General features: G+C 31.6%; 1 protein-coding gene across 5 annotated transcripts in view; it reads right to left on the bottom strand.

The window, feature by feature from the left end:
• Positions 1-17,350, bottom strand: part of LOC106025422 (histone H1.8-like) — a 112,645-nt gene that overhangs the window by 23,742 nt on the left and 71,553 nt on the right. For all 5 annotated transcript variants that reach the window (XR_010051052.1, XM_063259721.1, XM_063259724.1 and 2 more), the window contains one exon: positions 6,194-6,335. The gene's annotated coding sequence lies outside the window, so the exon portion shown is untranslated. The remainder of the gene's footprint in view (positions 1-6,193; positions 6,336-17,350) is intronic.

Here is a 17,350-nt window from a genome sequence, read left to right as displayed (position 1 = left end):
ATGGTGCATCACTATATATATATATATATATATATATCTCCAAATTTAAATTGATAAGCTAGATTTTAACAGTTGACTCTTTATAAAAGTAAAAACAGAGAAATACAATGCTTTAAAATTTGCTTAATGTAAACTAAAACAAAAGTTTCCAGAATCCAACCATGAGACAGTGTTTTTATGAATATAAATAAAAATCATAAAAATACTCAAATTCATCATGATATCCATTCTTTCTAATTTAAATGTTTATTATAACTCAGATTACATTTAGATGCTGAATATTTAGGTGTTGACAAAGAGATTCAGAATTATAAAGAGAGCTGGAGATATGGCTCAGCTGTAGAGTTCTTGTCTCGTAATCACAAGGCCCTGGATTCTATCTCTGGCATTGCAAAAACGAAACAAAAACAAAATTAAAAAGAAACACAAGAATCAGAATATCTAATACTATAACACTACTTTAAAGAACAGCAAAGTTAGAGAGTGGACACTATCTGACTTAATTTATGCTACGAAACTATGATAATCAAAAAGTTTGATTTGGGGGGGTGGGGGAATAGAATTGGCAAATAGATCAATGGTACAGAAGGCTCAGAAAGCTCATAAAAACATTCGCAAAGGTATAGTAAACTTATCTGAGAAAGATTGTCCTCACACACTGAGATAACTGATCATCTACATTAATAATTTAAGAAAGAAGAACACAATTAGCTGGGCATGGTATACACCTGTAATCCTAGCACACAGGAGGCTGACACAGGAGGATTGTTGCAAGTTCAAGAACAGCCTGGGCTACAAAGTGAACTCAGGGTCAACGTGAACTTCATAGCAAGACTCTGTCTCAAAAAGATGGGAAAAAAACCCACAGATGCCTTGTACATTTCAAGTAAATACATAAAATAGAAAAATATAAAATTCTTAGATGATTATATAAGAGAAATCTACAAGATAATGTGTTAGCTGAAATTATATACAATAAAAATCATAATTTATAAATTAAAAATTCTATGTTGTGAAATCGAATATAATTCAAAAGTTCTGCTGTGTGACAAACCATGTGAAAATATAAATACAGGTCTGAATTTCTTTGAAAAAGGTTACTTAATATCTATAGTATTTGATAAATAACAATTTAATAAGTAACAAGAATAAAGAATAACTACTAGAAAAATTACAGCAATAATTTAATATTTTTATAAATGTAAGTATGTTCATTGAAAACCTTCTATTAGCCAACTGTGGTGGCTCATGCCTATAATCCCAGCACTTGGGAGACAGAGGCAGGAAGATCGTTGTGAGTTCAAGATCATCTTGGGCTACACAGTGACCTCAAGGCCAGCCCAAACTTGTCTCAAAAAGACAAAAACAAAACTAAACTAAACCAACAAAACAAGAGGAAATCTTTCATTAGTTCATAGACTAAAGAGATCTGACTGACATGACTCCTAACCTGACAATATATAGATCAGTTAAAACTTCTAAACAGCGCACATTGGCACAGCTCATGTTCAATAATTCAAAACAGTATTTGATCCACTGAAAGTGACAATAGTATTCCTAATTTTATAATCTCATTTTTATAGAGTAATGAAATAGTATAAAACTGTATAATTAAAAGAGGACTCCTATGATTTCACAAGACATCACTCATATTTCTGCTTCATGCTTGGGTTCAGTGGTTCTAGGTCGGATAATCTATGCCTATTTGTCTTGGTTTTGCTTGCTGACTTCTGTACATGCCAACCGCACATGTTTAATCACTGTGGAGAGTGGATCCTCTGCAATAAATCTTCATTGGACAAGTAGATCACCCAAAATAAATCATCTGTGGGTGAAACAACTCTGCTCACACATGAGCTGCTGGACAAGGAGCTTATCTGTCATAAACCACACAGAGATAAGTGGCTCAAGCTTGATTTACTGCCTCTAACCATAACTATGGTTTTGGCTCACCTAAAATATACCATGATTTTACAAGAAGCACAGTTTTTGCAAAATAAAAAAGTGTTACCTCCTTAATATTGCCTTTGCAAACATATTTTCTAATATATCATGGCCAAAATAAAAAAGTAAGATACTAGACTATTATGAGGTTATATTAATTTAGCAATATATAAGACAAAAAATTTGAAATTATTAAAGAGTAAATACAAAAAATTCCATACATTAATGTAATATTAAGTATATATTTCCTTTGTAAAGTTTCAGTGATAATAAACAGACATATGGATATTACGAAGGATAGGTTAGATGCTCATTAAGTACAAAATTACACTTGTCTGATGGTCTGTTTTTTGTATAGGCATATGAAATATAATACACACTACATTATTCTTATTTTATGAGTTTGTAGCAAGGTATATAATCAGAAAACAGTATGATAATATTCAAACAGAACTATGTTGTCAATTATTAGAACAAACAGAAAAGTTGGACTGTGATAGACAGCAAAAACTCCCCCAAAATTGAACTTCACGAATACTCTAAAAGTTCAAAAGATACATTAGATGGACAATGGAAATAGGGACTTTATACAATAAGGATTAAAATTAGTGTTGGTGTTAGTGGACACTAAATATGAGAATCTGTAACTCTACACATTTGGACATGTGTGAAGTTATAAAAGAATTTAAATCACTGAAAATTATTTTTTTTATCCTAGACCAAAAGGGCATCACTAGCACGAAGAGAGAGAGAGAGAGAGAGAGAGAGAGAGAGAGAGAGAGAGAGAGAGAGAGAGAGAGAGAGAGAGGACTCCTGTAACACTTATTGGTCTTTTCTGATCTTATTTTGTCTAAAATGTCACTATCTTAATTTGTGTTACATAGAAGTTGTTATCCTGCAAACCATACCATAAAACACATTTTGCCAAAACATTTTCTGTTAGAGTTGACAAAATATATAAATTTAATATCTGTGGAAATAAACTTGCAAGCATTTTGGCAATGCTAGGAACCTATTCACCACCTTTTGACATTTATTTTTCCGTCGCATTTAATATTATATTTTAAAACTCATTTTAGGACTTTATTTTCTAATATGTTGCTCATTCATAAAAGATGTGAGGTTGATTTAAATATATTAAGTTAATAATATTTTGGTTCTAGAGTAATACAAAGCATTTGACTTTACCATCCAAGTTAGGAAGTTTGTGACTGAGTAATAAAAGAAAATATTATTTACTATTCTCTTGATATTCTTTAGTACAATAAAAAGTATGCTTTAAGGATTTATTTTTATTTGTGTGGTTTATTTTTGTTCCTGTGATTTGTCTAAAAATTATTGTTCTATACTCAGAAATGAACACAAAACTGTCTTTTTTTAAATAGTAGAAGTATAATTCAGGGTGTGTTATATAGACATTTTTTCATAACATATTGTGAACTGATAAGGGATATATAACAGGTGAAGTAAATATTCCTTCTTAAATAAATTGCTCCTGGTGTAAAAGAGTGGATTAAATAATTTTCTCAGTACCTGGATTTTAAAAGAGAATTTTTCACATCATTAAGAATGGCTTCATTTTTCTCCTAAGGTGAATATATTTCTAAAGTATATGTGTAACATTTTAGATATGAAATTCCTGAGGACAAATTGGTAAAACATAACAGCAAATGAGAAAATATTCTAATAGCGAATTCCTCTTTATTGTGTCTGAAATTGTCTATGGTTTTAGATAGATAGACTCAAGGATACATAGACACATAGATAGATAGATAGATAGATAGATAGATAGATAGATAGATAGATAGATTTTTAGGATATATATATATATATATATATATATATAACCCTAAGATACATCAATAGGATATATATATCCTATATATATTTTAGGATATATATATATATATATATATATATATATATATATATATATATATATAACCCTAAGATACATCAATATATTTTTATATGTATACATCTACTTAACAATATGAAGGATTATATCATGATCATTTGTATTCCTGTAAAGATACAGATACCAGTGATAGGGAATATTTGGAAGATTGTATAAATTCTTCATTATCTCTCTAGCACGACATTTTCAAGAAAGTTAAATTATCATAAGCTGACTCCCTAAATTACAATTTTTAGAGTTTCTCTCTTTTAAAATTTTAATGTCTTTAGTAAATAAGAGTTAATCACTAAATATCAAATATAATGTGCTTGCAGTGCAATTAACCTGTATATTTTTGACATAGAAAGTTACTTAGAATTATGATTGCTTGCACACACCAACTTCAGACAGCTTCTTTCCCAGTAAGGGGAGAAAGAGAACAGAATCGATCCTTTCTATGCATTAATAGTTGTTCCAAATAAACCAAATTTAATTATATAAATATATATATAATGTCAATTTCTTTTTTTTTTTTTTTTGGCTTTTTTCTTTTTTATTGGTACCAGGGATTGAACTCATGGGTGCCTACTTGCAAGGCAGGCTCTTATGCCACTGAGCTAAATCCCCAGCCCCCTATTATATCAATTTCTATAAATTAGTTTGATGACTGGTCTTAGGTATAGTAATTGAAGTGTGACACTATTGGTTTACTATACTATATTTTTTTCCTAAAGTATTTGTACCATAAACTACATAATGACTGTCAACATGCAAAAAGATAGATAAATGTTTCAATCTGTAAATCTCTATTTCTTCTACCAGACCGTAGTCAGGTTTTTGCCATGGCTAGCTGTCCTGCATGAATAGTTTCATGATCTGTATTTTAGGAAGAAAGGAAAATATTTTCAAATATTTGTGGATGGAGAAAAACAGGAGCTAGATAGCAAAGTATTCGTATTCCTGATCTTAGTTCTGAGAACTCTGTCATTGCCCTACTCACTGCTCTTTAAAACACAGCCTCCTCACTTGTAGAGAATTAACTGCGGGCGCCCTAATGCCAAGGCATTTCCCAATCACAGTAATTTACTGCCAACTCGTCATATCTCCATAAGTCATCCTTCTGGACAGGAAGCCCTCAGCATAATCTCTGCTTGGACAAAAAGCTGATCTATGTGATGTGCATTTTGTTAGTTGCTGATGCAAAACATCATTGTATCATTTATTGTATTTTTGATATGTAGGCCACATTTTCCATGGCTTTTACTTGCTAAGAAGTTTTTTGCAGTAATATAACTTTTACAACAGTTCACAATCAACATAAGAGTGAGTTATTTTTAAATTATCTCCTCTTCTTAAATTAATGGCAATTTGATGAAGGATGGATGATTTGTGTTGCCCTTTTATTCTTGGGTACTGTTGGACCCTTTCTTGGTGACTTTTTTCTACTTTTCCATTCTTCTGTTGATAATTTCCTTATTTTTCAGAGTCTTTTTCCCTCCACATTTCCTGCTCATCACCTTGGACTTGAACCTTGCTGATGAAGTATTTTCTTTATCCCATTTTCCTTGGGAAGTTTGAAGGCACTCTCTGTCCAATCCTCCTAATTCTTCCCATTTTCTTTTTCTGCTGTCAACACTGCGATCCAACTTGCAAAAAACAGACTGACTTTCATCATGTGTTGTTCCTTTGCACAGTTCATACAGAGCCAATCAGCAAGCATTTGTTAGACAGCATTTCTCGATACGTCCTTTATGTGGTTTAATTTTGATCTCTCCCTCCTAATTGGATATCTTGACTGTAAAGTCCCATTTTACAGACAGTCTAATCTTTCATACTGCATTATACAAAGATTTTTCAAGGGAAGTAAAAGCAATAGAGAAAATGTTTGATATTTATGTCATAAGTTTTACTCTTATTTTAGAAGTTCTTACGTTTTAGTGTGCAAGAGATTAAGAAAAGCATATCTGCTTGTTAATAAGTACATAGTCTACTTTTCACCTGTAGACATTTTTATGGAGCACGAGTAGAAGACCAGGAACACGTACTTCAGTGGCAACTTCATTGTCTTTTGCTGCAGACAGCCTGAGCTAATTTACCAATTTCCCAGTAGCCATATTTTATTTTTTGGAAGATTTTATACATTTTCAATATTTGTAAATAAATTCTTACTTTCTTTGATGTTTGGCCTAGATTGAGTCTTCAGAAAGGCATTTCCCTTTCAGTGTCCAGGGAAGAAAAATTCAGTCAGCTCAGTGAATTGATTAATTTGCTTTAATGTTTACCTCATAATCTGATTTCTTCAGAACATTTTAAATTATAAGTTTCTTATAAAAATATAGCTGTGATACCTACTCTTTGAAAAGTGCATCTTGTATCTCTTCTGTGGCATCATCATCTCTTTGCCTGTGCTCTAATGTCTTCCCTTCTTATCCTCGAATGCTCCATGTTCCTCTGAGGGCCAGGCAGAAAGCTGTCATTTGGTGCTGAAAGAAAGCTAACAAAAAATGTCCTAATATAACTTTATAATGTTAAAAGTTTGGGGGAACAAAATCTCATATGCTAAGTTATTTTTTCCCTCAATGCCAAATGCAGAAACCCTCATAATTTTCTGAAAGTCTTTCCCTAAAACTGTCACACTAGAGGTATGTGTAAACACTTACTACAGTGTGGACTTGTGGCCTAAAATTTTACTGATAATCATATATGAAGTGGGCTGCATGAAATCTGTCCTATTTCTCAACTCATGCTTTGCATCCCTCCTTGCTTCTTTTCTCCATCTCTCAGTCACCTCGAGGCTATTTTAATACTGCTGAGCTGAATATTTTATATGGCATATTCCTGATATCACATAAGTTTAAAACCAAATAGCACTTTCACAAAATAGACTTTACCAATAAAATAGCCAAAGAATATTTCCTCCATCAGAGCCCCCAAACTAATTTATGTTACACCATGATATTATTTTTTCTAAGTAATTCTAGTACTCTGGAAGTTTTTGACTCACTTACCTACTTATTAATTTTAGTATTTATGTCTTTCATGGCCTACACAACAATGGTAGTCATTGTACATTTCCCTCTGTTCTCTCTTCAATATTTGAAACACACACACACACACACACACACACACACACACACACACACACACACAAAGTCTTGTACTGAAACTTGGTCGCAGTGACTTACAAGATTAACTTTGTTTTGCTCCTTCTAACTGAATTCAGAATCATGTAGATAGCTTGAAACTAGTCAATGAAGAGCATTTTTACCACCACAACCAGAAAACACTAAAACCGAGGATTTTTTTGAGAATCAAAAAATAATATTACCAGTAACTACATCGATGGAAAACGCAGAATTTTTCCCTCCCTTGCTTCCCTCCCCCCAAACTTTTCAATTCTAAATATCAGACAGAAAGTGAAAGAACAAAATGATTTCTTTCCTATAACTAAAATCTGAAATAATATAACAATACGTGAAAAGAGACTTCATTCTAGCTGGATGGAGCATAAAAGTTTTATGTCCTGTTTTGTCTTAATCTCTTTAAAATAAAATGAAAGAGTTTAAAAGAATAGAAAGCAAGAAAATAAGACTGAAGGAAAGCCCTTATGAAATATTGCATCCCAACAACCACTTGGTTTTCCAGTTTTGAAATCAAAAGCAAATGTGATTAATAATTCACTATAATTTTCATCCCAAATATATATAAAATCCAATATTAAACACTTATTAAAATAGAGGGAATTGTAAGCTGTTTTAGCATGTAGACAAGAAAAGCTTTCACACTAGGTAATTATTGTCCATAACTACTACTTGCAATTATAACTACATTCTCCTTCGTTCTGGCTATTATTCCACTTTCCAATTATATAACACAAAATCATTTGTGAAACGTAACTCTACCTTTTCTTAACCACAGTAAGTATTCCAGTGTGCTTATTTATGTGCCAACATTATCAATCCATTATGATGTATGGAGAAAAGAGACTTTTTATAATTCTTTAATTTCTAAAGAATGCATACCAAAATTAGGGACTGTAACTTCTGATAGTAAGATAGATTTTTAATCATAAAACAAAAGCTTGAGCTGAGTATGCCAGAATTTCAGTGCTAATGGAAAGAATGTTTAATAGTGTAGATATAAAAAGTTGCCACCAAGAATGATTCAATGTAATACATTGTTTATGTAAAAGGAAATATCAAGGAGGAAAATGCTATTGAACAATTAGTTTCTTTTTGTGTTTATTACACCAAACTGTGTAAAGTACTTTTTCAGAAATTTTCTCACAAAGTCAATATCATAGCAGTACTTGTAAGTTTTTTCTGTTGTTTCAATTTCTAGATTACACTGACACCCTGTAGAAAACATGAGATTCAATGTTAGATGCCCAAAGTCTATATTCCATAGGATCTCATATTCTATTCCATAACATAATATTAAGTCACAAAAATTGTCAGTGATGACAGATAAAAGACCATAGGATCCTCAAAGGGTATAATCATTATCATCATCATCATCACCAATTTCCACTAGGAGATGTTGCTCTAAATTTTAAAGCAAGATACACATGTGTATATTTCTGTTACTGTCTCATCAAGGTATACATAGATAAATGTATACATATGCATATTTGTTCCTCAATTTTTATTTTTTCTCAACTTTTTATAGTGCAAAATTATATTCAGAGCCAAACACAGCTTGATCATTATTATTTTGGAATGATGGTTCTATTGTATTTAGTTCCTTATCTTAACATGATATATTCATTATTCCTTTTGGAATATGATGTATCAATTCTATTGCTTTTCTGTAGACTCTTACAATTTAGTAATGTGGAATTTAGATTTCTTTTGGATTTGCTGACATCAAGTTTGAGAAGCAAACATTCTTAAGTTTGGTGCTCAGTACAACAGCAATGACTGTACTTCTTTTAAGGCATAGATCCATTTATCAACTTGATGATGGGAATTACTAGAAAAACACATCTAACATTATGCAAAAACAAAACAGCATAGTTAAGAGTTGCTTATTATAAATCTTCTTAAAAGAGTAGATATAGATGATAATATAAAAGATATAGATAAAGAAAAAATATTACTCATATTTGCCATTTGTGCCAAATTGGTTGGAAGTTTAATTCTAAAATATAAATTGAAGATTCTCTGAGGGATGGAAAAGTGGGAAACGTACTCAGATGTGTATTTTGAGTCTTTTTAGTGCAGCATTAATCATCCTGAAAAACAGTTTATTTGATAATTTAACTATTAATTTATTTTGCTTGAGTAAAAATAGAAACAAATATGGAATGCAAATCACACTTGTTATGTTCAGTTAGGCAAAAATACATATGAATGTTACAATGTGTGCATAATAGTTTACATTTATGCAAGGAGTAAAAGAAATAAATACTATCTATAGCATTTTTTCTGAGATAAGATGTGATACAAAATTTGTGTAAAAGATATAAATTATTTGATTTTAAGGAAAAAAATCTACATGACATTAGAAAAATTTATCTTTTGTTGGTTGGAAAATAAGAATACTCTCATAATAATTAATAACAGTCTTTTCGTCATGAAATGTTCCTCATTTGTTAAGTAAATGATTTTGAGAAGAATCTCAAATAATGGGCACAGTAAGTTAAGGTGCAATCACAAACAGAAACACTGAAGTGACACCCAGGATTCTGAGACAGATCTTTTTTACATCAACTAGCACTGATTGGGATCATTTCCAAAGTATCAGGCCCTGATCCTTGGCAATTTGAGGCTTATATGTGATAAGCAAGCAGAAAGCACCAAAGCAGAGTAATTAGTGCTTATTCATTGGGGTTTTTTTGTTTGTTTGTTTGTTTGTTTGTTTTGTTCTGGAGATTGAACTCAGGACCTTGACGTAGGAAGTGACTTCTCTTAAATTTTCTGAGACTGTTTGTTTATAATTTGTATTACTTTTTCCTTAAATATGTACTAAATTTTCAAAGAAGTTCACCGGTAAGGAGTTTAGTTTGTGGGAAAGCTTTAAAATGGAATTTCAAAGTCTTTGATATAAGTATACAAGGATACTATTGTTTCCTTGAGTGAATTTACTTTTGTTCTTCAAGTTGTCCACACTACCCGAGTTACCAAATTAAATGACATAAGCCTGTCCATAACAATCTCTTATGTGATTTTTTTTCTTTTTGCTAAATTTTTCCCTCAAATTGGTATCTCACTATTTTGTGCAACATGGATTCCAACACTGGGCTCAAGTGGTTCTCCCATCCAACCTCTAAAGTAACCAAGACTCATTATATTCCTATGAACTTGGCTGTACAATTCTCATTTATATCTATGTTTATGCAACCTATAACACTGTCTTTGTATTACTCATATTTATGTTTTCTCCTTTGAAGAAAAATAATCTGCATAGAGGTCTAACTACACACTACAATACAAGGAAATAGCTGTTGATTTTGTTGGTTTTTTTCCTTTTAATGTACTATTTTATAATATTTCTTTACTGTGTACATATATTTAGATTTTTCTGTTTCAAGTTTCTTTTGCAGTAGGATTACATCTATGATAGGAGATTTCCTAAAAGGACATTAATTGCTATTCAGTTTTCTATGAGTATTTTCTCAAATGCATGACAACAATTGTTTAGGTCATTTTATTTTCATTTTACCCAGTTATAACTAATTTTTAATTGCATTTTTAACTTTTCTCATTGCTTTGATCATGGTTACTGTAATTTTGTTAATTGCTTTCCGTGTATGTGGGTATTTTACTTTCTTTCCTTTTTTCTCTATGCCATGCTGGGGATTGAATCCGTGGTTAAAGGCACTATGTGGAGCATGCTACAGTGAAATAAATTCCAGGCTGTGTTCTCAGATTTATATTCCTTCCTACTATTGTTTGATTTTAATCAGAGGACAATCTACATGTTTCACATATCTTTATAATTTATGGGCATTGTGTCACAACCTAAAATATGATCTACCCTTGCAAACTTTTTGAGTAAACTTAAAAATGTTTTCTTCTAACTTTGATCAAACTTATGTAATTGTAATTAGTCAAATTAATTGATAATATTATTTAAAATTTTAACTCCTAGCTAAATTATTGTATATTTATTCTGTTATCATTTGAAAGAAATGTATGGCTGGCACCATGTTTTCCACTTGTATTACTATCATATGTTGTTGTTGGTTTTGAACCTTTGTTAGCAGATGCAGTTATTTTGTGTTTACGTGTACCATCTATAAATTAAAACTTTTTAATTATGAAATAACCTTCCTTATCTGTAGTAGCATTATTTTTTCCAAATCTGCGTTGCTGTATGTTCATATGCCAGTATTATTAGGTATTGATTAGTATTAGCTTTGTTTCTCCATTGTTATTTAGATACGTTTATGGTTTTAACTTAATTTTAATTACATATACAGAGGGAATAAAGAGAGACAGGACCCACTTCAACTCACTTGTCATTGAGATCCAGGCACGTTGCTCACTGGGGACTCCTGCCCGAGCCTATTTGGAAATCCCAAACCCAAGCTACCTGGGCCCTGCAATTTCCTCGGGAGCGATTTACCTGGCCTCCTCATACCAGGATAAATTAAGGGTTATTTGCTGCAAAGGAAACCTTGTGAAGGAGACCGGCACTGAGCACCACCAGGTCCCCTCCACCTCCTGCAGCAGCCCCAACAAGCGAGGCCCCCCAACGTACAATGAGCACATCACCAAGTCTGTGACCTCCAGCCCAGCACCACCTGAAGACCCCAGCCACCCCCGGGAGCCAAGCACACCCCACCGCTACCGCGAGGGGCGAACAGAGCTGCAGAGGGACAAATCTCCCAGCCGTCCCCTGGAGCGTGAGAAGTCCCCGGGCCGGATTCTGAGCTGGCTGCCTGTGGGAGCTGTGAGGACCCCACTGTCCCAGGTTAACAAGGTCTGGGACCAGTCTTCAGTATAAATTTCAGCCAGAAAAATCGACTCCTCATTTCAGTTTGCAGAAGAACACCAAACACACTATGGAACTCTGCTGCAGGGGACCCAAGCACCTCTCCACTCAGCTGCCCCATGGCACAGCTAGGCCCAGACCCACCTCTGTCTCCAGGAGGTGCAGGTGGCTGAGGCTCTTTGAAGCTGTCAGTGCTCGGTGTCTCCTCTGGGCACCTTCCTGCAGTCATCCTCTTTGCACTTTGTTACTCTTTCAAAGCATTCATAAACTTTTGTACTTAGCTCTAGCCTGTACCAACTCATCAAAAAGGAACCAACCAGATACTATGTGGTTACAATCCTAATTAGCTACTTCAAGACCCCAGGCTTGGTTGGTTTTTCTTTTGGTTTCATTTCTTTTCTTTTCCTATTTGTTTTTCTTTTTTTCTCTCTCTCTTTCATTTTTTTTAAGACAAGAGAATTCTTAATAGATTTGAATAGCAATGTAAAAAAAGAGAGAGACAGGAAAAACAGCTGAATCCTACTTTTTCTGTGTTACTCTAAAAAATTCTTGCTTATAACTTTCAGCTTGCTTTCATTTATCTATTAATGTAACTTTTTATTATTTTGGTTTTTTTGTATTTGTCCTTTTATTTTTCCTCTATTCCTTTTAAAATATTCTTTATTATATTATTACAACTTTATTGTTGTATTGACTAGATTTACTTTTAAAAACATTTTTTTTGTACTTTTTGGTAGTTCTGGTGATTTTACCCATGCATGTTAAGCAATAGCTCTACCACCAAGTAATATCGTCAACTAATTAATACCTTTATTTTAAAAATAATTTTGGGTTTATGGAATAATTATAAAACTAATAAAAAGAGACATTTGCCATATACTAAATTTGTTCTCTAATTTTATCTCTGGAGACTTCACTTACTCTTGGTCTACTGAAAAGTATGCTGATTAATCCAAATATTTTTAATTTTTCCAGTTATGTTTCTTTTATTGATCTCTAGTTTTAGATCATTGTGTTCCAAGAAGACACTTCATAAGATTTCTGTTCTTTTAAATTAGTTTAGGTGTATTTTGTGGTCCAGAAGTGTTTTTTTCCCCCCTTAGGAAATGTTCTATGCGAACTTGAGACAAATGTGTCGTCTGCTACTGTTGGATAAGCCAGTCTACAAGTGTCAATTAGATCCAGTAGATTTAATGGCGAGATTTGCTGTCACTGTACTCTTATTGATTTTCTGCCTGCTGAGTCTATCAATTATGGCATGAGAACCGTTGACATCTCCACTTGTAACTTCAGATTTGTTTATTTCTCCCGGCAGTCTTATTGCTTTTTGTCTTCATACTTGGGCATGTTTCTGTGAGATGCACATAACCTCATGATTGCTCTGTCTTCTTGAAAGACTGATCCTTTTTATTGTTATCTTTTGACTCTTTTTACATCTAAAAATTATTCTCCTCCTGAAATTTACTTTAGGTGAAATTAGTATAGCCAGAGTAGTTTGCTTTAGTGTCTGAGTGAAACAATTATCACTATCTCTTCATTTTTAATCTACATGAGTCTGGATATCTAAGTTGTCTTTTAGGTGGTATGTTTCTCCAATTAAAAATCTCTGTTTTTGACTTGTATGTTTAGAACATTATATTTCAAGTGATTACAAATATAGGTCCTATCTGAGTAAAATCTATTATATCTACCTGACTGTGGTGGTGTTTTCCTGTAATCTCAATACACTGGAAGGCTAAGCAAGGAGATCACAACCTAGGGCACAGCCTGAGCAACTGAATGACTTAGTGTGACACTGTTCAAACAAACCAACACCCAGGCAGACAAAAGCTACCCTGTCTGTTTTCTATTATTGAGGATTTTTATTTTCTTTTTATTTTCTGTACTTTTAGATTCCCTTATTTTAGTGGAACTTTTAATATGACAAATATATGGGTACAAGCCTTACACATTTTTATTAAAATTTTGTGTTAATGTTTGCCCTAATGTGGACAATGCACATTAAGTCTATGACCGAAATCTTAAGTCCTCTTCCAACTTGTACTACAGTGCTACATTGCCAGTGAAGACATAATAGTTTTTCATTCATTACAATATATTGATTTGACTTTTTCATATTTAATATCACAAAATACATTTTTGCTCTTATTTCAAATAATTATCTATTAGATCAATTAAAAGTTAAAAATAAATTCATATTTTACATTCATTCACCAGAAGTTTTCTTTATTATGAAAAATTTAATGTATTTAGAAGTCAGATCTGCTACTGACAAAAGACAACTTTGATGGATACTGGGTGTTGTTTTGATGTATCTTTTTATTTTAGCACTACTAATTTTGATGTATGTTTTAGCGTGCTTAAATGTAAAAAATTTTGATGTATTTTCTTTATTTCTTAGTGGAAATGTTTTTTATCTGGTTTAATTTCTTTTGAGATGTGCATGTGTGTATGTGTGTGTCTCTCCCTCCAGGAAGTTAAAATTGACCTGATTACATGTTTTGCTATTCTTTTTTTGGTATTTATTTTTTGCAACTCTGAATTAATTAGACTTATGGTTTGTTTTCATATATTGATTTTGAAAATAATTGTTTATTGTTACTTCAAGTATTCCTTCTTCTCTGTTCAAGTTTTAGTCTCTGATATTTAATTATACTTGTTATTTCTTTATGAATTGTTTTATATTTCTTGGATATTCCAAGTCATTTCATTTTTCTCCATTTCACAGTGAGCAGCAAATCTTTCATTTAAATTCATTTCATTGACTAATTTTTCAGCTTTTTATTTCACAAAAAGCTTTTATTTTACCTATTTTTTACAAAACACTGTTTTTGAATACAATGGAACGTTCACTGTCTTTATTTCTCAGTACATAAAGATACTTCTCTGTTTTCTTATTTGCACTGCTTTTCAAGAGCAATGTAGTGCTATTGTTTCTTTTTAGCTTCTTATGTCTTGTATCTTTATTCTTGATGCTTTGGAGGGTGTTTGTGCTTGTGTGTGCACATGCACATGTTTGTGTGTGTCAGAATGAATTTGCAGTTACCTATGTCCCTACCCTAGCTTTGTGCATTCATTTTTACTTTGAGATAAAAATCTCACTGAGTTACCTATGAAAGGCCTGTCTTAGCCTGCTCAACTGCTTGGTTTACAGGCATTAACTCACGGAGTGAGTTCATTTTTATTAGTTGTTTTTGCAATCCTATTGCCATGTACATTAATTTTATATCTTATTTTTTCTGAATTTTCAATTTTTTCATTTTTATTGTATTGGTACATACTGCTTATACATATAAATGAAATCCATTGAAGCATAACTATTTTTATGAATAAAATAATTTGATGTGTAAAATATGTAATGATGAAACTCAGGGCACTAAGGATTGTCATTTCCTAACATATTTATATTTTATGTGTATTGGGAAACTTTGGGCTCTCATATTCAGTTTTTTAAAAGTAAAGCATAAATTATCTCCTAAAGTTATCCCGTGTGTTATCCTACACCAGAACTAGTTGCTCATATTTAATTGTATTTTGGCATGCATTATCTAATCTATCTGTAGTTCTCATCCCTTAACCTTTTTGTCCCTTATGACTATCACTTTATTTTCTACTCCACTGAATTTTTATCTTATACAAATGAATAAGAACATGAGACATTGTCTTACTCTGACTGACATTTCACTTAGGATAATTAATTTTCTCTAATTGTCACGTTGCTGTGAATGACTGCATTGCATTCTTTCTGTGCTGGAAAAATTCTGCTTTCAATATTAACCACAACTTCTTTATCTCTTCTCTGTTTCATAGGCAGCCTATATGACTGTGTTTTTTGACTCATCAATAATGCTATAATAAGCATGAAAGTTTAGGTGTCTAAAGATTTCATTTCCATTGGATGTGTACCCATGAATGAGTATGGTGGATCATATGGTAGTACCAGTATTAAAATTTTTTTTGTTAGGTAACATTCTACTATTTTCCTGAGTACCTATACTAATTAAAATCATCAAATAAAAATTCATTTTTCTCCATATTTTTATCAGCATTTTTATATCTTTCACTTAATACAACATTGTAAATTTTCTTTGTTTTTCACTCATGTTTCATAATATCAGGCTTAATCAGAAAATTATTTTAAATGGAATGTTTTATTATATATGTAAAATGGATTTATATAAGCAATGAATGGGAAGCTTAAAAGTATATATATTCTCTTTATATAATTTAAGAATTACAGAAATATGCTCTATTTCATTTGCAATATATTGGCTAAAATATTAAAAATAATGTATGAAAAATGTATTACATTGCTTCAGATATGACAAACCGCAAAACAGAAGCAATTTAAAAAACAATTTGATTCCTAGAAATGAAACTAATAGTTTATAGTAAACATATTTTCTGTTAATAAATAAACATAATACTGTAATATATCACTTAATCAAGTCAATTTTTCAAATTAAATATACATTAAATCACATGAGAAGCACCCAGTAAAGCAAATAATAAACTATATGTATTTATAGCTCTACACCTGATAGTTTTTAAATCAGCAGTTTTCTTAATTTTGATATCAATTTATTCAGTTAATTTCAGGCATGTAACTATTTTTTCAATTATAAGCAGACCTTTTATATTTTTATTAGAATTTATTTTACATAAAATGTATTGAATTTACCTTTCAAAAAATGTTCTTTACAGTTTAATTCTAATTAGCATGTTCATATTTGGCAAAAAGGCACCCATAAAACCTCTCAGATATAAATACATGCAGTGTAAATGAAAAAATTTGTCAACAGTACTGTATTTGTATCAGCTCTGCCTATCCATTCCTCATCTTCTCATGTTGAAAAACTCAAGATGCATCTGCTACAAAGATAAATCACTTGATCTTGCATTGCAAATACTAACAGAACTCATTCAATTAAAATGCTTACAAATTTCTGACTACATCATACTATTTTAAGTATTATGCTCAAAAATTTCTTTTTTCACTACCATATCAATACAGTAATATATGAATATTATAGTATATTATAATATAGGAATGGTATTTTTGAAATGTATATCAAAAAGATTTTTCTTCATATCTGCCATAAATACAATTGAAATAGATTGGACATCTCCAAATAAACTATGGAATTGTTTCCACAGAAAGTATCTGTTGATATTTTAATATCTGTTGATCCATGATTCAAGTGTTTGATAACTTCTATTTGATGAAAGAAAACATCTAGTTGCTCAACTGATAGCGCAAAATACATTGAAATGGATGGCTTGTGCACCTACAGTTTTCCAAATATGTAGATTTTTCATAATATTACTGCCATTAAAAATGAATGCACAGGAAGCATGTTCATCTGAGTCTGAAAATATATTCAGTATTAGTGAGGATGTTTGATGTGGTATACTGCTTAGTTCAGTCACATCAGGTCCTTAATATAAGAAAATCCTAGTCTATAATGACAATTTCATTACTTACTATTGAATATAAACTTTAACTGTGACTTATGTTTCTCTTGGATTTATTGTTATTCACTTGACAGTTATCTGAGTGTCATTATGTTA

Source organism: Cavia porcellus, unplaced genomic scaffold (genome assembly GCF_034190915.1).
Source record: "Cavia porcellus strain 051 isolate PalLab524CR breed Dunkin Hartley unplaced genomic scaffold, mCavPor4.1 scaffold_13, whole genome shotgun sequence".
Classification (NCBI taxonomy): Eukaryota; Metazoa; Chordata; class Mammalia; order Rodentia; family Caviidae; genus Cavia; species Cavia porcellus.
This window is presented reverse-complemented; position numbering and strand designations above follow the sequence as displayed.